The sequence below is a fragment of the Halyomorpha halys genome, unplaced genomic scaffold (assembly GCF_000696795.3).
Source record: "Halyomorpha halys isolate HHAL.00 unplaced genomic scaffold, Hhal_1.1 Scaffold885.1, whole genome shotgun sequence".
Classification (NCBI taxonomy): Eukaryota; Metazoa; Arthropoda; class Insecta; order Hemiptera; family Pentatomidae; genus Halyomorpha; species Halyomorpha halys.
The window spans coordinates 49,539-72,299 of NW_027104929.1; the positions used below are offsets into that span (position 1 = coordinate 49,539).

A 22,761-nucleotide genomic window follows, 5' to 3' on the forward strand; every position below is an offset into this window, starting at 1 on the left:
GCGGATAAATAAATTAAATAACAACAAAATGACAAAACATCTAAAGTAAAGAACTCAAAATAAAATAAATTATATAGTACAAGAGCCTAAGAGGAGAAAAAAGGCAGTTATTTCACTTCAATTTTTGATTACTTGATTTAAAACTATGTATATTTACTAGTAAAAATTGATGAGTCTGCCAAGTATAGGTAGGGGGAATAAAAATGGCGGCTGTCAATTTTTTATTCGGAGCTCTATATCTTTAAAACTACCAACAACAATAGAAAATCTAAGAGAACATCATTGAAAGAAGAGTAAATTTTCTAAAATATGAGCCACAAGAAAACTATTTACGTTTAATAGTTCTTGAGATATAGCTTTTTAAAAAGCAAGAACCCATAAAAATGTTGTACAGGACGTACTTAAAGATCAGTAATCAATCATCAATAAATCAAACTTATTTTCCGAACTACTATAAATCAATTTATTTTAGCAAATATCACGAAAACTACTATTTCTACGAAGATAAAGGTCACAAACTACTTTTTAGTACATTAAAACCGGCTTTAATTTGAGTGCTAAAATACATCTATACGTTACGTAGTTCCTGAGAAATAGATTTCTCAAAATAAATTAACTAATTATTAATCTTTCTGTAGATTTTTAAGAAATGTTGCTTTTTAAAAAGTTATATCTCGAGAACTATTGGACATAAATAGCTCTATTAGAACTAATATTTTAGAAAATGTATTCTTCTTTAAATAAAGTTCTCTTAAATTTTCTAGTGTTGTTGGTAGTTTGTAAGATATACAGTTCTGAATGAAAAATTAATGTTTTTTAAGTTTTTGAAACAGCCTCCATTTTGTATTCCCCCTACCTATACTTGGCAGACTCAACACTTTTGACTACTAATTATACATAGTTTTCATTAAAGTAATCAAAAATGTAGGTGAAATAACTGCCCTTTTTTTCTTCCCGGCTCTTGTATGAGCATTTCCCAGAGCAGATTCAAATCTGAGTTATCTATTTTTTCTCTTTTTATCCATTAGTTATTCATAAAATTATTTAATATTTGGTTTATATATAATCTTCACACTTTTTTGAGACTGTTTTTTTATTGTTTAAATAAATAAAGTTTTATCCATTTTAGTCTCAAAACATTTTTTATTTCTTTTTAAGTCCCACGTTCGGCCAACCAAATCCTCAAGGACAATTTTAGAACCAAATCATCAAAAAACAACATCATGCAGGCTATTCTTCCTAGTATATATATTCTTACAGAATATTCTTCACATTATTCTTAAAGCTACCTAAAACACTAACAAAATTCATAGCACATTATTTAAACTAGAGTACATTCTTTAAAATATAAGCACTAATAGACATCTTTACATCTCATAGTTTATAAAATATAGTATTTCATACCCTAATTATTTAATTTCACCTAAATTAAAATTTTTTTTTTTAATATTTATTTATTGCTATTTACAACTGTACATTAGTAAATCTGATCTAAGTTAAATTGGTGTGTTACAGGCGTGTAGAGAAACTACCCATTGGTAGCACTCTAATGACATTATACATTAGCTGGTCTCGTGGCCATCTTCTTTTCAGGTACCTCGGAGGATTGTCAGGAATGGATGAGGATGCAAGATTAGAAACTAGGGGGTTTGAGAGTTTATAATGGAAGGAGTGATATCAGGTTCGGGCTAGATCGGTTACATAGGGAACATTCAGGTCTTTATGTATGATTTCATTTGTGAAAAAGGATTTTGGATTGTAAGGATTGAATACGAGAGGAATTCGAAGGTTTAGTGGAGCCTCAAAGCTCAACTCCATATGTCCAGATTAAATTTAAAAATTAAAATTATTTATCACAGTTACTTTCTTTGTTAAAATTTATCATTTATCAGTTGCGATAAATTTTAACAAAGAAGGAGACTGTAATAAATAATTTTAATTTTTAGTTTAATTTGATCACTTACTAATTAGGGTAATTTGTGGACTGATATAAATGACCTGCGCAGAATTTTTAAATGATTTGGTTCTAAGATTGTCCCTGAGGATGGCCGAATTGGCCGAAACGTCGAACTTATATAGAAATAAAAATGTTTAGAGACTAAAATGGATACAACGTTATTTTTTGAATTATAATTAGTATTTAAACATTTTATATCATTGCTAACAATGAGAAATCTTTATTTTTTTTTTTTAAATAAACAAAATTGAAGGTACTTTAGGGGAAGATTTTTTGAAAATTTGGCATTTAAGCTCTCTTATTCGGATTTCACTAGTAAACCTTTCATCACAGTTGACAATCTTCCGGTAAAATCTCATATCAGAAGGATTTTTCACACATTTCTAACCTCTCCGCCGATTGCTGAGGAGTTAGTTCGCGAGGTACCAGCCTACTGCTCTTATTCACCTTCCACATGGAGAGTAGATGGCGACTAACAGTATCTGTCGACACACCACACTCCCTGGCAAGTTCCCGAGTACTCGGGAACTGATTTGACTCAACAGCTTCCAGCAGAGCTTCGTCAATATCCAAAACTGGTTGCCTGGAGCCTTTATCTTTTTCAACGTGTTATCTCCTCGATAATATTTTTTCAAACCGACGTTATGCAGTGCTGGTCAAGGACACCTTCTTCATATTTAATAATTTCATGAATTACATCAGTGGCAGTTAATTTTCTTGTTTACAGTAATCAAAATAAATCCTGACAAATCCCACCAGATCACTTTTACTCTCCGTCGTAAACCTCTGCCCCCCTGTCCTACAGTATCCTTTCTAAATACTCCACTAACGCCTGTTGAACAGATTCGATTTGATAAGAGACTTACTTGGAATCCACACACAAGACTCCATTTCCGACAATCCTCCGAAGCGTCTAAGAAGAAGACGGCCACGAGACCTACCAGTGCAAAAGAGATTAGAGTGCTACCAATGGGTAGTTCTCTACACGCCAATTTCACTAAATTATAACTGAGATCGAATTTACTGAATGTACAGTTGTAAATTTCAATAAATAAATAAGTATATATATATAAAAAAAAAACCGATGGAATGATGTGGGAATTTGATTTTAATTTCAGAATTTAATGAGATTAATATACACTACGATAATCAGACCAATTTGGACATATAGAGTTGAGCTCTTTCATCCTTAACAATCCCTGATAATCCTCCGAGGCGACTTAAAAGAAGATGGCTACGAGACCTTCTAATTTAATTTAATGTTTGAAGTACCATCAATGGGTGGTTCCTTCCCAAGATTTTCAAGTGTATATGAAACATACAACATATTTACTTATTGTATTATTTTGTACAGTTGTAAATTACACTAAATAAATAAATAAAAAAAAAAATATCTGCAGTCCTTTGAAATTTTGTATTCATAAATGTGCAAACAAGATAATAATAATTAAACGCAATATGGAATAGCACGAATTGCATTTCCAAAATATGTTTTAGATATTTTCTATGTTTTCTCACCTATCTCACTCGTATACATTAGCAGAGAAATATTACCTAAGCTGCGATAGAGAGAATACTAAGTAGTCGTTCAGTTATGAAGCATTTAAGAGGCCGTTAATATTCGGAAGGCGACATGGACACAAGTACACAATAGCAACTATGACAAATAGCCACGCCATTGGGTTTGAATGTCAACAATATTTGACGTGTTTTAAGTGCCTCTTTGACGGGCTCACTTATTAGGAGTTTGAGTAGTGGTAATCTGTCTTTTGTAATTACATTCATGAACTGTATGTGTTTGTAAGAGGAAAAATGTTCAAACGTATAGTCAAATTAAATTGGAAGTTGATCTAAGCTAATTTCTTTTCAAGGATTCTAAAGAAAAACTGTTTGGAAAAGATGGTTGTCAAAAGTTTACCATTCCCTTGGGAATTTGTTATTTTTATTCATAATTTTCAAAATGGCCGTAGTATATTTTTAGGTTTGCTATAAATAACTCCAAAAAATTAATAGTAACTCAAAAATATAAATTTTTAAAATTTAAAGCATTAAATTGGACAAATTTAGATACTTAGTAAGTAGGAATATTTTATTTATTTTTTTATTTAATAATTTATTTATTGTTATTTACAACTGTATACAAATATATACAACAAGGAAATTTGCTGTAGATGATATAGTGACATGATATAAAGATGTGGAGTATCTACCCACTGATAGAACTCCAATAACATTTCTAGGGGAGAAGATCTCGAGGGCTTCTTCTTTTCAGACGCCTAGAAGGATTATTAGGCAATGAAGGAAAAGCCATGTTAGAAACAAGTGGATTTGGGTGGTTGAGAAGTTTATCATGAAAGGAATGGTATCTGGTTCTGGCCAAATCGGCAACATATAGAACATTGAGGTTCTGATGGATGACTTGATTTGTGAGAAAGTAAGGAGCATTAAGGATTTTACGAAGGATTTTGGACTGTAAGGATTGAATTCGGGAGGAATTTAATGGTTTAGTGGAGCCCCAAAGCTCAACTCCGTATGTAATAGTCATGTAGATCAGTCTTTTGTAATGGATTAGCAATTTATTTGGCAACCGTTTGTCTAGTAAATGTTGTAATAGTCGGAATCGACGAGCAATTTCTTGTCATTTTAGTCTTGTATGAGGATTCTATGTCAGTCGTTTGTCCAGATGTAGTCCTAAGTAACGGATCTGTTCGACAGGAATAAGAGGGGTATTATTAAAGGATACTGTAGGGCAAGAAGTCATGGTTTTACGACGAAGGGTAAATGTTATTTGGTGGGATTGATCCTGCAGTTTTGGCACCATTCTTCAAGGGTGGTGATGTGGGGTTGGAGGGTTTGGGATACAATGTAAGGATCATTGTTCACTGACAGTAGACATGTGTCATCGGCATACATGGTGAGGATAGTGTTAGGATGGGTTGGGATGTCAGCTTTGAAAACTATATAAAGGAAAGGACCAAGGATACTACCCTGAGGTACACCAGCAGACTGACGGAATAGGGGTGAATAAGCGCTGTTGTAATTTATTTAAAATAATCTTAGTTCTTTCGGAGAGATAAGAACGGATAATGAGGAACTATGTAGGGGGTAGGAATTTACGGATATTGTATTGCAGTCCTAGGTGCCTCGAGACTCGATCAAAAGCCTGTTCTACATTAAGAAAGAGCAGTACATTCTGCGCTCCAATGAAGACGAGACTACATCAACCACACGATGGACATTGCTGGATAGTGGAGTGGGATGTTCGGAATCCAAACTGGTGATCTGGGATTATAGTATGAATATTGAAGTACGTTTTTATCCAACTATGGTTTCCAATATCCACGTAGTGCAGTGAATTTAAATTTAAATTTTCCGCTTTATTTTCGTAATTATAAGTTTTTTTTACAGTAGGTGAGTAAAATTGACTCTCCTACACTAGGATTAATCTTATCAATAATAATTGAGCAGTAAATGTAATGTTAATTTTTCTAACTTTCAATAGTTTTATGATACAGTAACAAGAGCCCTAGAGGAGAAAAAAGTTATATCACCCCAAATTTTATTAATTCATTACATTAATTAATTAGTTACAAGTAATAATGAATGGTGGTAAAAAGAACTCTTTATCATTAAAACTACAAAACCAAATAGTACATAACTTAATTTAGAGTAAATTGTCTAAAATATGAGCTGTTGTTTCTGTTTAATATTTTTATAAAAAGCAACATTTTATTACGAAATAACGAAAAATCAGTAATTAGTAAATTTAATTTGGGAAAACTTTATCATAGGGACCATTAGACGTACAGATGTCCATTAGCATTAAAATTAAAGAAGATTAAGTGTACTATAAATTAATTTATAACGTTTATCTTCGTGGGAGTTTTAGGATATTTGGATATGAAATTTTGTCCGAACAACTAGAAATACATTTTGTTTTAGCAAATATCATCAAAACTGCTACTCCTACGAAGATACATGCCATAATATAATTTATAGCACATTAAACTAGCTTTAATTTGAGTGCTAGCAGACACCTGTATATCAAAGGGATCTTGAAATATAGTTTTTCATAAATTAAAAGTTTTGTCTGTACAACTAGAAATCATCATCTTGTTAATTTATGATGGCAAATATCATGAAAAAAATAGCATAGATAAAATATTTGTGTAACAAACTTAACTGAGAATAATATAAATATTAATTTATTTACACACACAATTTTGATCTAAATATCCTCTCAACTTTTATTTTCAAAGAAGTGAAGGGAAAGAAGTGGGAGAGCCTACTGGATAAGGAAAAAAGAATCCCAGGCAATCTTAGCAGACCTGAGAGAGTGGCCTGTTTTCGGCTAGTGACAGGACATGATCTGCTCCAAAAACACCTCCATCGAATTGGCATTGTAGATTCCCCGAAATGTCCTCTATGCAACATGGGGGACATGGATGGGGACCATCTTTTGGCGTGTGTTGGTCTGGAGGTTGTTGAGCGAGATACGGACGAACTAAGAGGACGAATAAAATTGTATTGGGCTGCGAGAAGGAAAATGGCGTAATAGTCCACTTCCTGTGGCGTAGGGAAAAAAAAAAAAACTTTTATTTTCAGAAATTCTCCAACGTCCATATCTTTAAAATAATATCATAACAGTTTCAAATAATGATTTTAAACCGATTATTTAAATAACATACACGCATGAATTTATGTGAAGAAGTTTTATATTTAAAATTTAAAAAGTTATGTAAGTAAATAATTAATTTAAAAATAATATTTGAAACTATTATGATATTATATTAATATTTAACTAAATAATTCAACAACACTATCCAAATTATAGTCTCAAAACATTTATTTCATTCACATGTCCAACGTTTCGGCCAATTCGGCCATCTTCAGGGACAATCTATTACAAAAGTTTCCATTATTTGTATGATCCTACAATCAATTCATTTATTTAACATTATTATTCATAATTTACCTTACCTTAATTTACTCAGAGACATATCATTCAACCCTTTTAAAAAACTCCATACAGGCCATTCTGCCCAGGTCAAAATATTTACATCTATGAACAACATTAAAATCATTAGGTAACCTTATTTTTTGTTAATCAGTATCTCTCATATTTGTTTAATTACCTAATATGTCAAAAATACAATAAACACCTAATAAGTCAAAAACATAAAAACCAGTCAAATTATTTCACTTTTACCACAATTTATACACTATATATTATAACCTCACTTGTAACCTACCTTTACTCAGTTCAGGCATTTAAAAATTTATTTATCATAATTACATTTTTGCCACTTTTTCTCTTTATTACATTAGTAAAATTCCTATCAAGGCTAACTGTAATTATCCATATATAAATTATCCTATATTATTTATAAGTTAATCTTACTTAATATTTCTGCATAATGTTGATTTAAATGTTGCCAGTCTCAAGAAAGAAATTTAAAGATTATAAATTAATATTTAATTTATTTTAAAGATATGATATAGGCAATTTGCCTGCAGAAAAGATTTCAAAGAACATGACATCAATATTTAAGATAGAGCCAAAAATATTAGAATGTTGTTAAGGAAACAATGTAATTTATATAAAAACAAAAATTTTTATAGGTTGTCTCCTTGAAAATGGCCTGAGGGCCGAAACGTTTGAGAATTTCTGAAAATAAAAGTTGAGAGTATATTTGGATCAAAATTGTGTGTGTGAATAATGAAATAAACCACTCTCAAACAATCATTATGATAAATCATTAATCTAATAAATATTAATAATCAGATGTTATAACAAATTGCTAAGTGATAATAAATATATATTTTTGACCCAAATAAATATTAAATTAAGTACTATATAAATGTGGTCGAAACAAAGAAGATGCTACTAAGAAAAGCATGGAGAAATGAAATTAAAATATTGAATAATTTTGCCACAAGGAGGAATTCATTTATTATTATGATCATTATAAGCAGAGGTGGGCACAAATTAGTTCTAGTAGAAACTAACAACTATAATTGTCTTGGGTTCGTCCCTTATTTATGAATGACCCATTGAGTAATAAATATTGTAATCATGACAATTTTTAACAATTAGTTTCAATTAAAGCTAATTTTTGCCCAATACTGATTATTAGGAGCCTTTAAAAGCATCATACCCATTATCATCACATAACAGGCTTACAATCTACCTAGTAAACAATAACAAAGGAACCCAATATCGGGACCGATATAGATATCAGGTGCTAAACCTTCATAAAAGTTTTAGATTAAACTTTTAATATCATTAGATGGGAATCGTTTAGATTAAAATCACCAAAAATACATTATTGCATAATAACTAAATTACATAATTTTAATTATGGGGCTCCACTAAACCATCTAATTCCTCTCGAATCCAATCCTTATAGTCCAAAATCCTTAATGCTCCTTACTTTGTCACATATCAAATCATCCATCAGGACCTCAATGTCCCCTATGTTGCCGATTCGGCCAGAACCAGATACCAATCCTTCCATGATAAACTTCCCAACCACCCAAACCAACTAGTTTCTAACCTGGCTTCTCCTTCACTACCTAATAATCCTCCTAGGCGTCTGAAAAGAAGATAGCCTTGAGATCTTCTCCTCTAGAAATGTTTTTGGAGTTCTATCAATGGGTAGATTCTCCACATGTTTTTATCAAGTCATAATATCACTTACAGCAAATTTACTTGATGTGTATATATGTATAAAGCTGTAAATATCAATAAATAAATTATTTAAAAAAAATTATAATTATAGTATAATAAGAAAGTATTACAAACAAACAACAATAATAAATTTATTGAAGAAAAAAAATTTTTTATTTGATCATAATGACATAATGATAAGGATATGATACAGCGTGTAGAAAAACTACCCAGTAGTAGAACTCTAAAAACATTTTACAATATAAGGTCACGAGGCCATCTTCTTTTCAGGCGCCTCGGAGGATTGCCAGGAATGGAAGAGGAAGCAAGGTTAGAAACTAGTGGGTTTGGTTGGTTAGGGAGTTTAGAGGGAGAGGTCTGTATGGATGGTTTTATTAGTAACAAAATAAGGAGGATTTTGGATTGTAACGATTGGATACGAGAGGAATTCGAAGGTTTAGTGGAGCCCCAAAGCTCAACTCCGTTTGTCCAGATGGGCCTTATTATTGTCATGTAGATCAGTCTTTTGTAATGAGTTGGAAGTTTAGACCGTTTGTCTAGTATGTGCTGTAATAGTCGAAGAAAATATAAAAGTAAATCTGTAAAGAAAGTAAGGGGATTTTGTCTACACACTAATATTTAAAAAAATATATATACAGAATGGATATTTTAAAATTATCTTTTGTTTACAATAGATATAAACTTTTCCTTATATGTAGAATATATAGTATTGCGACTATAAAAATTTGGAATCGAGTTTTCGACTGAAACACGTTTTGAGTTCCTATGAGTCCTGGTCTCACAAAACGGTCTGAAAGTTTAAACAAACTAGCTAAAAAATCGACAAATAGTACGAAACTGAAGATATATATTTTAGACGAGTAGTTACCTGCGATGTTACAAGAACCTTTTCATAAAATCGATTGGTTTGAAGTGCCACTTTATATAATCGATATTTCAATTTTTTTCGATTTTTTCAAAAACGGCACTAACAATTTTGATTCAACTCGATATACGGGTGTGTAATCCAGTGATCCTTAATTTTGGCTAGCTTTTATCTTTATTAAAATAGTATGAAAGGGCTACTGTATCGATATAGCCATCTACCGTATACATAGCCATTTACATTATACATAGCCATCGATATAGCCATCTACAGTATACATAGCCATCGATATAGCCATCTACAGTATACATAGCCATCGATATAGCCATCTACAGTAACATAGCCATCGATATAGCCATCTACAGTATACATAGCCATCGATATAGTCATCTACAGTATACATAGCCATCGATATAGCCATCTACAGTAGTTCAAGATCTAATTTCCTCAACCCCCTCTTCAAATACATTACCAATGCAGAAAAAGAGGCTACCCTCAACCCGTTTTTATCATGACATCAATCCCAAGCACCCTCATGGGACTTAGAAGACAAAAAAACTCATATAAATTGGATAGATATGAACTATAATAAATATAGTTCATGGATATGATTCACGATATGATGATGATATAGATATATTAGCGAGCAAAGCGGACCCTCCTCGCTTAACATATAAATGGAGCGCATATCAGCGCATGTGATTCTCCATACTCTGTGGGCGTATCAAACATACCTCAGAATACCTCTGGGTAAACCAAGGGTGGTGCGCATTAATTGTATAAATTCTTCAGGTAATATATTTTTACACGCTAATAAAACAAATGACCAGAGGGGTACGAAAAAAATTATAATTAATATCAATACCAAACGCTTTTATTAGGGTTTCCCCATTGTATCAAACTAAATTTATTTTTACTTTCTTTTAACTATCTTTGCAATACAAATTAAGAATTTCCATCATCATGAAATTTTGAATTCGAGTTTTTGAGGTCTCCAAATAACTCAGCCTCGCAAATGGTGTATATATGAACACCCTAGCTCAAAAACAAATAGTGACGCGTTATTAACTTCACTATCATGCCAGAACTAATCTGCTAGATGCTATCTTACTGCCACGACATTAAATTATCCCATGTCATTAACTATCATTCAGGGTCGACAATAGCACAGTGGTTAAGACACAGTCTTACCAATTTGATGTCTATTGGCGGTGCCGGTTCGAATCCGGCCTGGGACGTTGACTTTTTCATTGAGTGGTGGTCCCACAAAATGAAAAACTTTGACCCCCAACCATGGCATTATAGGCTCCAATGGGAGTCTTGACCGAAAAAAACAAAACAAAAAAACAATCATTCAGTTTACATCCTAACTGTAGAGTCAATTGCTGTCATCACTGTTATCTATCACCATGTAGATTGGTTTTTACTGTAATTACAAATGTATTATTTCTAATAATTGTAAACAGCGAGCTTGTTGTCCAAAAATCTTAAATTATGCTATAATACATATTGTTGAGTAACGATAAAATATAATCAAATTTTCTCTGAAGAACTAATTCATGTTAGACCCTCCTCTTCGACAATATTGTTAATTTAATAGCAACGTGAGAGTCAGCATTCACAACACAGGGACAGATTTAACTTCTTCAAATTATTTTTTTCATATGTTAAATATTTATTTACAGGTGTACAGAATTTACCTTTGTCATAGTGATATCACTGTTTTTCAACGAGTATGAGAATGCGATATAAATCATCACTTGTGCTTTATCACGTTCTTGTTCAATTATCACACCTGTTATCAGTCTGATAAATATCATAGATTTCCGAACGCTTGTATTAGGGTTTCCTATTGCATCAGCCTAAATTTATATTTACTTTCTCTTAGCTATTTACGTAATGCAAAGTAAATGACTGGTTGAAAGTGACACTTTATAGTATCGATTTTTCACATTTTTATCGATTTTATCAGAAACAGCACTAATGATTTTGACTAAACTAGGTAAATCAATGTACAAACTAGTGATCTTTAATAAAACATAGGTTCTATTTTCATTGTCATGTCTTACCTATCCTGAAAGCCGAATTTTCAAATAAGCATTCTCTTAAGGACCGTCAATTTTATTTGTATGAAATAATCAACCAATATTTTATATTAATAATCTAATTGTTAGTAGAATTTTTTTTAAAATATTTATTTATTGCTATTTACAACTGTACATTATAATACATTTAGTAAATCTGATCTAAGTTTAATTGGAATGTTACAGCCGTTTAGAGAAACTACCCATTGGTAGCACTCTAATGACATTTTACATTATCCGGTCTCGTGGCCATCTAGTAGAAATATAAATTGGATAAATATGTACTATGACTGAATTTGATTAATAAATTAAGTAGAAAACTATTGTCACGTAACAACTTAAAACTGACTGGGACATCGGTAATAACCGAAAGCATACATACGATCTCTTCTGACTTCATTCAATAGTACATGGCTTTGTAAAACCATTTTAATCTAGGCAGGGATACAGTAGATAATCGTTTTTTATACCTCAAGAAAACCTTCAATACGAATTTTCATAGCAACAGAAGTATAAAAACAGATTTAATTACCTTTAATTTTAAATTAATAGTAATAAACAATGGATGAAAATAAAATTTGAAAAAATAGGTAATTGTTTTTATATTATATATTTATATATTGTTTTTATATTATATATATTTTATTACAATAATCAAATTTTAATTCAACTGACCTATATGAAATATGAAGTATGGGGACTGTCATCATAAGTAATAAAGAAATGCCTGAGATCCTTAAGGATTATTTTCATCTCGAGCTGGTTAATTGAACATTTTGTGCTGTATGCATATGCTATGAGTTTTACTCTTAATAGTAATCCAATGAATTTGGGAAGCATTCCATGTGTTTTCTAACTCAAGACATAAGGGCGTATAATAATGATATTATTATTAGAATTTTAATTAACTAAGAATATTTTTATATATGTAAAAAAATTCATACTTTTATCGTTTATTTTTAAACCAATATTAATATTCTATTATATCACATTCGTATTATTAGTTAACCAGTCGTATTTTTATGAGTATATTTCACGAAGATAAGGTAGAATCGTAAAGATTACTAAATACTAATGCCAAACATCTCAAGGTTACATTTCGTTTGATATTTACCTCGAACTTGAGAGGAACAAGCTATTTTTATATCTGTAATTTCTAAACCTAAATATATATATAGCAGCTTCTAAAAGAAAAACAGTTAAAATAACACGTTACAAATTAGCAATCTACATTAAAATATAATTGTTGGTTAGAGAAAGCTTTATAAGCTTTATCTCGAGAACTATTGAACCTAAATAGCTCTATTAGGGCTTACATTTTAGGAAATTTACTCTACTTTAAATGATGGCCTCTTAGATTTTCTATTATTGTTGGTAGTTGTAAAGATATAGCTCCGAATAAAAAATTAATTTTTTTAACGTTTTGAAACAGCCGCCATTTTTTATTCCTCCTACCTATACTTGGTAGATTCATCAATTTTGACTAGCAATTATACCTAGTTTTCATTAAAGTAATCAAAAATTGGGGTGCAATAACTGCCTTTTTTTCTTCCTGGCTCTTGTACTAAGAGAAAAAGTGTCCAATTTGCGTTCGTTGTCATGACGACTTTATAAGTGAGAAAGCAATTTGGCAATACAAACTTATTAATATGTGTGAAATTATAATTTTTTTTTCCCTTACCCCTTTATGTATTATCTTATTTGGACAGTAATATAAGTATTCAAATTTGCTAATGGACGCTCAATCGCTTATTATATATCGCTTATATCGCTATTAAGAAAAGAGAAAAAAGGAGGAAAAATAAATAAACATTAATTAACAACTTAGTTAACTGACTATTAAACCAAATTAATTACTTAATAATCAATATCTGGGCAGAAGTAGAACATCACATAGAACATTAGCTATTTTACTATCGTAATAGCCGAATATTAACTTTAAAAACCGACAAATAAAGAGAAAACACCCACACATGCTATGAACAGGGTTTCTTACATATGGGATGATCTTGCAGAAATCTAAAGACGGTATTGAGAATATGGGCAAATGATCAAGTTTAAAAAAAAATATATACAACTATAAATTATTTTTATGGAAGATAATGTAAATATAATTACATTATTTTTATGTGCCATCATTTGAAGAATAAGAAACAATTGAGAAATTAGTAGTGTGCAATATAGTAAAAATGACCATTCCAGGTACCATCCAACCACCATAAGGTAAAAAATTATATTTTTTTTTTTATATTTTTTGTTTTAAAGGTGTTCAGAAATGTCCAGAACCCAACAGTGTTTGAACTTGCTAAAGTTCATTAACAAGATTTGAAACAATGTATTTCCACCGAATCGATAGAAATTTGCCTATACAATCTTAGACAAGAGGTAATTAGCTAATCCAAAGGTTAGAGAAATTCTTTAACTAATTAAAACAAGCAGCACATAAATACTCATCTGCTAGCAGTTCTAAAACAATGCAGACTGAAAATAAACATGTGAATACAGCACAAGCGCACTTCAATTTGTGCCCAAAAACTGATACTCGAAGGTTAGCCGCAAATCCAGGCCAATTTGTACCAGCAAATCCAAGTAACTCATTTCACGCTCACACATGGGATAATTTGTCAATGTTTGGGAAAGCTGTTAAAAATATATATACAACTATAAGTTATTTTTATATTACGGAAGATAATGTAAATATTCTAACACAAAATCAGAAGTTCTCAAAAAACTTGTAAAAGGATAATAATTTATTTTTTCACTTATTATTTTGTTAAGCAAGTAGAATAATTAACTTTAATCCCAACTGTGTCTTATATTTAAACTGAAAGGAAAACAAAATAAATACAAATTTGATTTACTATCAAATCACACTATTGATCGGAAACATCTTTAGCGTTACGGTTTGGTAAGTTTTTAACAAACAAGATTGAACATAGATAATCTACCTAGTAAGGTAGATATGGTATAACATTTCACTGTCAAGCTGTATGTATACATGTGATAGTTAACATGACAGACAGTAGCTTCAATACCATTACATGTACTATCAACTTCATGCCTGGCATAGTGTAACAGTGAAAACTGTCGTGACAGTGACTCATGTACAGTTATACTATGACAGATGCTGCAATTGCTCGTGCAATCATTTAAACTTTCACTCCATAAAATATCCTCCTGGTGACAATAAAAACCTGCAAATCTATATTAATTGGCCCTAATACAGTAACTGTTATCAAAACTGTGACTTTTAATTTTTTTATACCCTTTTTGTTTTATCTTTTTTTTATTGTAATATAAGAATTAATATTTGCAAATGGGCACTCACACACAGATCAAATAATTTCCAATAAAAACTATTAAGCCGGCAAAAAATAAAATAAAAACTTTGGAAAGATTCCAAAATTAGAAGTTATTTCAGGTCAATTTTTGATTACTTTAATGAAAACTATATAAAGTTAAAGAGTCCAAATTCATGTCTCAGCCAATAATAGTTTGGAGAAATAAAAAAAACCGTGCCCGTGTAGGCCTCGGCGCGAAGCGCCGAGGCGACATATTTCCGTGACAACGTATACTCTATGCTAATATTACATAAATATAAATTAAAATCAATCCAATGTTATATATTTGAAATAATAAACCAGTTCACATATTGAATTCAGATATTTATTCATTGTTGTGAATGACTCTCAGCATCTATAATCCTCTTACCCCCACCACCTCACTCTTACCCATCCCCACCACTACCTTCTCCGTTACGGGACACTTTTGCCTGCATGACTCTCAGCATCTATAATCCTCTTACCCCCACCACCTCACTCTTACCCATCCCCACCACTACCTTCTCCGTTACGGGACACTTTTGCCTGCATGACTCTCAGCATCTATAATCCTCTTACCCCCACCACCTCACTCTTACCCATCCCCACCACTACCTTCTCCGTTACGGGACACTTTTGCCTGCATGACTCTCAGCATCTATAATCCTCTTACCCCCACCACCTCACTCTTACCCATCCCCACCACTACCTTCTCCGTTACGGGACACTTTTGCCTGCATGACTCTCAGCATCTATAATCCTCTTACCCCCACTACTACACTACTAATTACCTCCTCCACAATCTACTTCCGTTACGGGACACTTTTTCTAACATGGCATCCCGCAAAATGATTTATAAGACGTTGTCACACACGCAATCTTCCCATCTATGTTTCGGTCTATCCTTCAGATATTTACCTGTCGGTTTGGTGTTTATTAGCATTTTAGGGATTCGTCCCTCTTTGGCTCAACAGAGCTCAGGTTTAACGTCGAAGTTAATAGGATTTATATAATTAATAATGATATATCATTCATTATATAACATTTATATATTGTTTCAGTTCAGGTATATATTTTTAATATTTATTGCTCTTGTATAATTTCTTTCCTTTCTTTGTTTACATTAGTTTAATTCATTTTGTATATGTAATAGGTAACTTATTACATGTATTAAGTCATATGTAAGGGATATTAGTTTCCACATTATTATACTTTGAATATTAGTTTTCACGATACCATTGTTTGATTTAGCTTTATTTTTATCTTAGTTAAATTAAAGTCTCGCTGAAATCTTTTATTTAAGAAAACTTTTTAACCATATGATCGTTACGGGACACTTTTTCTAACATGGCATCCCGCAAAATGATTTATAAGACGTTGTCACGTCAAAATCTACTTCCGTTACGGGACACTTTTTCTAACATGGCATCCCGCAAAATGATTTATAAGACGTTGTCACGTCAAAAATGGCTGCTTTTCCGAAGATAAGGTGCTTATTAATTAGTTGTAAAATAAATACTTCTTGAAATTATTTTGTATAATTTATTTTCATTGTAAAGTTTATCATGCATTCAAAATAAAACGTTGAGCCACTGTCCGTAGTTTGGAGATTATTAAGACATTTTAGATTTCTTGATCGGAATTCGGGATCTGGATTCAAACATACGAATTTAATATTTGAATATATCTTTAAATCCTTCGGTTCAGATAATACTAAGCTTGGATTACATTTCTACAGCTGGTTAGAACTATTTCAGTCTTTTTACAACTCAACTAAAAGAAGGAACTTTGCTAAATGATTGTAAATAAAAAAAATATAATCAATATCATAATTTTTTTATGGAACAAAAAAGTTTAGAAAAAAGAATCTTAAATTACAAATAAGGCTTTATAAAAAAGTTAATGATACTTATGATAAATTTATTAACATCTTGAACCATTGAATTATATATTTTTTAAATAAAATTATTAGAATTAATTATATCAGTTAATAACAAACGATGAAACAGTTTCTTTTTCTTATCATATCAAGGTTAAAAAAAAAATTGAACATTTTTTGGTAAGTAATGATAAATTACTGGGGGAGGGGGATAGATTAGTAAGTTATTCACTTCTCGGGTTCGAATAAGATAATTATTCGATTATTAGAGACGTGAGTCAATCCTGTGGATTCGGGAGACCTCCTTGTGGCACTCAATAAATACTTTCTATTGCATCGCCAAAGGAAATGATAATGATTGCATAATACAAAGACAGTTCACTCATGATATTATGCAATATCATATCAGACTCTCCTTCATGGCATATTGAGAAAATCATTTATCTATTAATGATCGTGTGTCAATTAATTATGCTCACGTGAACTGAAATCTTAAGTGTCCGAGGCTATTTTATCGGAAAATAATTTCCAAAGTAATATATATATATATATATATATATATATATATACATGGTTGTTTAGTGAGTATATATTGAATTGTTTGGGAGAGATGTGAACACAAAATTTATTAATAAGATTTTTATTTTAAATGTCAAGGCCCAAAATGTTTTGCTTTTTAGACACGGTAGTGGTAAGATGAACTTCAAAAAATAATTTTTACGGAGTTGAGCTTTTCGAGTTCCACTAAGCAATAGAAGTTATCTTGTATCCAACCTAAAATGCTCCTTACTTCTGCACAAATCAAATCATCCATCAGGACCTCAATGTCCCATTTGTAGCCAATTTGGCCAGAACCAGATACCAATGCTAACATGCTAAACTTTTTAACGACCCAAACCAACTTCTAACCTGGCTTCTCCTTCTTTACATGATATTCCTCCTAGGCGTCTGAAAAGAAGATGATCTGATCTTCTAGAGTTCTATAAATGGGTGGATGTCCACAAGTCGATGTCATGCTAATGCATAACTCACATCAAATTTAATTATTTTTAATACAATGCTAAATATCAATAAATATATTATAAAAAAAAATTAAATAAAAGCATTTAACATTAAATTACTAAGCAATTATAAATTTTAAGATTTCATTTTATGAGGTTAGCAATAAGTAATAATAATGAAATGCAAACAATTTTTTTTTTCTTTTAGACAAAGATGTTAGGCCAGACCAATGGTAATTCAAAACAGATTAACCTTTATTATTAATTATCCGCTGGATTCGAACCCAAGACCGTGAATTAGAAGTCAATGCCTTACACACTCAGCTACCTCATTCCCAGGGAAGAATATTAAATTGAGTATAACGTAAAACCATCCTACCTTACTTATACAATGATATGTTAATAGTTATACGTGTAAAAGGCTATCGTTTATGGTAGTAATTTTGTTTCAAGGATCCGGCATCTTGAAGGATTTTACTACTTCAAACAATTTCCAACATAATGGGGAGTACTTTTAATTTTTCCCACATTACTATGTTATCCATAAATTAAATAATTAATTAATTTTGAAAGGAATAATTAACATAATTAAAGTTATTTCAGAGTAAGAAATAAAATGAAATTAATGTTAATTATTTGAAATTAAATCCATTATTATAGAGTTAAAAAGATAAAAAAATCAAAAAGTGATTTTTATAAAAATCTTTTTTTTTCTTATTTCTCTTTGGAAGACGTTTTATGATTCAATTTCAGAGATACCTTGAAGGCCATTTCGAAGTGACCTTCGTTCATTAAAAAATTTTTTTATATCATTTGTTCTTCTCTGAAAGAGGTGGAATTTGTTAGAACACTAGGGGAGCCCGTCAATTTGACGGATTTCTAAATTCAAAATGAAATTCCTGCCTTCCCTCTCAAAAACAAAGATATCCTTAATTTAATATACTTTTACTAATTGTTTGAGAGTGATTAATTTTAATTTCAAAACAACTTCAAATGATCCCTTTACTCTCAACTAAGTCTATTTCAATCTGAAACGTTTCGGCCCTCTGGCTAATCAAGGAAACATTGCCTATGTCAATGTTCAAAACTAAAAAGATTATTAAAATAATATCATAACAGTTTCCTATTAAAATGGCTATCTATATAATTTCAATGCATCAACACTTTTTTTTAAGATCTATTCTTCTTAACATATAACAGAATTATAATTAACAACAAAACCTACCCTCAACAGGTTAGGACTGTGTTATCACCTAATTACAGAGCCAATTTGTTTACATTCAATTTAATTAATATCCCTTTTTTTATTATTTATGAATTAACATTATTTAAATATTTTAATAGAAAACTGTTGTGATATTATTTAGATGATTGTTTTTGTTCTGAAGATTGATTGATATGGGCAGTTGGCCTTTAATGAAAAATTTTTTTTAACGATTTATGACTAATCAGTTATGAAGTATTAGTGTTATGTGAGAGGGAAAGATATGTTAATAATATGAAAACAATTTTCAGGTTGTCTCCTTGATAATGGCCTAAGGACCGAAACGTTGGAGTTGTTATTAAAAAGAACTAATAAAATTATATTAAATTAGAAAATTAATACTGTCTGGAGGGGAGAGGGGATATTTCATTCCGTGTTTGTAGATTTTAACCATTTTACATCTTAAAATTAATCATTTAATCCATAGAATTAATACAAACAAATATTTTTTCCTAAACTCCAATTTTAAAAAAAATTATAGGTAGTGAACCTATCTCTACGAAACCGTTAAATAAATACAAAAATGGAAAAAAAATCTCTTTACTTTATAGTAAGTATTTAGTCGTTATATTAATCACGTCTCCATAATGCCCACTAAAGCATATTGTATGGCCTGAGTCTTTTCATTTATTTCCGTCTACAACAAAATCCTTTCAGCTTATCGCCGAAAAACATATTTTGAAAAAAAATAAGAACGTTTTTCAGTGTCAGTCTGCAAAAGTTTCAATTATTCTAGACGGTCTCCGTCTATTGTAAATATTTACAATAGGTTAATTAAATTTAGGCATAGCATTTTTTTATTTTAACCAATCCCCCTTTTCTAACAATTATGAGTAAATCCGGAAGATATCGGCCAAAATTATCATTGATGTTGATAATTTTGGCCGATATCTTCAGTATTGGCCGGATATGGCCTTCGATACCGAAGATTGTTTTGAGGATACCTCCCAAGAAAGTCAGGAAGCATTAGACCAAAGCGAAGCTTACTTATTGTTATCATTTCCGTAATAATTAGAAAAAAAACTTTTACTTATTAATAATTTATTTAAACGTGAAGCCTAATATTGTTCAAATCAAACTTATTTTGAATAAATCAAGTTTTTAAAGAAAATACGTGTTTTCGTTTACTGGCTATTTTAAATAAATGTAAAGCTAATGTTTAAGAAAGTCTCAATAATTCTATATATCATGCTTTAATAGACAATTGACCTCAAGAATGGATTTTAATAATATGAACAATTGAAAAAATAAAAAAATAAAGGAAAATTTTACTGTTTCAACTATACATAAACTCTATCTATCATCCATATTAATTTGTTTTGAATTAATTACAATGGATGGTTATCCCTTCAAAACAATGGGTTATAATATTTAAATGTGTCTCTGAATTTTGGAGAAATAGGCTTCCAAGAGGCGAAAATGGAAAAATGGAGTTTCAGGGATTGAAAAAAGTGGAGATCTTATTTTAATATACAGTCGATTGATTCTTCATAATCTGATTATTTTAATAATTTGTAGATTTTTTTTTCTATGCTAGAACTATGCTCATTCCAGTTTCTTCTAATATAATTAGTTACATTTTAAGAAGTTTCTGCGATATTTTTATCCACGTATGGGATTCTCTCTTTGAATCTGAATATCTAAAAAAACTAAAATAAAAAAAATAAATAAAAAATTCTATCCTAGGCTCATTATGTTGTCAACGTTGGTGGGCCGAGTATTGTACAATTTAATTTGTAAATAAATAAATAAGAAAAATATATTTTTTTAACTATACATTTAATTTTAAGTATTTTTTTATCTTATAATATTCCAAAGCAGCACTGGATTTTGATGAAAAACTACTTCAGAACTGAATTTAAGATAAGATTTTCAGGAGATGAAAACTGTGGAAATCCTATTTCAATATAAAGTCCAAACCCTCCAATCCTACATCACCACCCTTGAAGAATAGTGCCAAAACTGGAGGATTAAAATAAATTCCAATAAATCCCACCAAATCACATTTACCCTTCGTCGTAAACCCATGACTTCTTGCCCTACAGTATCCTATAATAATACCCCACTTATTGCTGTTGAACAGATCCGTTACTTAGGACTACATCTCGACAAACGACTGACATGGAATCCTCATACAAGACTGAAAAGACAAGAAACTGCTCGTCGATTCCGACTATTGCAACATTTACTAAACAAACGGTCTAAACTTCCAACTCATTACAAAAGACTGATCGATATGACTGTTTTATAAGGCCTATCTGGACATACGGAGTTGAGCTTTGGGGCTCCACTAAACCATCGAATTCCTCCCTAATCCAATCCTTACAGTCCAAAATCCTTAATGCTTCTTACTTTGTCACAAATCAAATCATCCATCAGGACCTCAATGTTTCATATGTTGCCGATTTGGCCAGAACCAGATACCAATCCTTCCATGATAAACTTCTCAAACACCCAAACCAACTCGTTTCTGACCTGGCTTCTCCTTCATTACCTAATAATTCTCCGAGGCGTCTGAAAAGAAGATGGCCTCGAGTACTTCTCCTCTAGAAATTTTTTTGGTGTTCTATCAATGGGTAGATTCTCCACATGTTTGTATTATGCCATAATATCACTTACAGCAAATTTACTTGATGTATACAGTTGTAAATAACAATAAATAAATCATTTAAAAAATATATATATACAGTCCACTCTCCAAAATTTTTAGATTTTTTTTTTATGCTAGAACTATACTCATTCCAGTTCCTCCTACATTAGTTACATTTTAAGAAGATACTGATATTTTCTTATCAATATATTTTGATTATTTCTAATTTAATTACTACTCACTCTTTTATTGAGCACTTGTCAATCTCAACGCAATAAAATTTTCATAGCGCTGGTTATATCACAGGTGGAACAGGTTACACAATCGTGCATCGAGGCCACAGCGTTGAGGACTTCTGAGCGTTTAACTTCAACTTATACCGAAATGACATTCTTCTCAATTTTGTTCTATTTTAAGTCCGTTTAAATCTGAAATAACATAGAAGTTCTACTTCACTTTGTCTTTCAGGTCCAAATGGACATTTGCATCGGTTTCGCAGAGCCAGTAGTGGGGGTTGCTTAGTTGGAAGGTTTTGTACAACAGGATCCCAAAATTTTGACTTTCACTAAGCTTCGCTCTAAATAGGAATGTAAATTAATTATTGATCTTGATGAAAGCTTTCGCGTCCCCCCTTTTTCTCTATAAGAGAGCAGAAATACAGTGAAATTGCTTTTTCATTGCTTACAAGACATGTCTGCAATTCACAGTTGGTAATTAAACGTCATTTCTGCATCTGTCATTTGCAGCTTTTGAGTTCTCATTTAGAAGTCTGCATGAGATAGGTTAATTGTAAAAGCATTAGTAAACAATTCCCATTACTTTTGAGCAAAGCTTTTTGCATGATTTAAATTTCTTTTTTAATACTTTTTTTTTGTTTTTTAATATTTATTTATAGCTATTTACAACTGTACATTATAATACATTTAGTAAATCTGATCTGAGTTAAATTGGAGTGTTACAGGCGTGAGAAACTACCCACTGGAAGCACTCTAATGACATTTTACATTAGCTGGTCTCGTGGCCATCTTCTTTTCAGACGCCTCGGAGGATTGTCAGGAATGGAAGAGGATGCAAGATTAGAAACTAGGGGGTTTGAGTGGTTAGAGAGTT

At 31.1% G+C, this 22,761-nt stretch overlaps 1 protein-coding gene and 1 long non-coding RNA gene across 3 annotated transcripts in view; both read right to left on the reverse strand.

Moving 5' to 3' along the window:
• LOC106686826 (mitochondrial dicarboxylate carrier) overlaps positions 1 to 22,761 on the reverse strand; it is a gene marked incomplete at its 3' end in the record, with an annotated part of 83,158 nt that overhangs the window by 44,300 nt on the left and 16,097 nt on the right.
• On the reverse strand, positions 6,751 to 7,382 carry LOC136795475 (uncharacterized). Its single transcript, XR_010843094.1, has 3 exons — positions 7,093 to 7,382; positions 6,938 to 7,019; positions 6,751 to 6,857 (listed from the first exon to the last, which is right to left on the reverse strand). It is a non-coding gene; the product is annotated as an uncharacterized lncRNA (long non-coding RNA).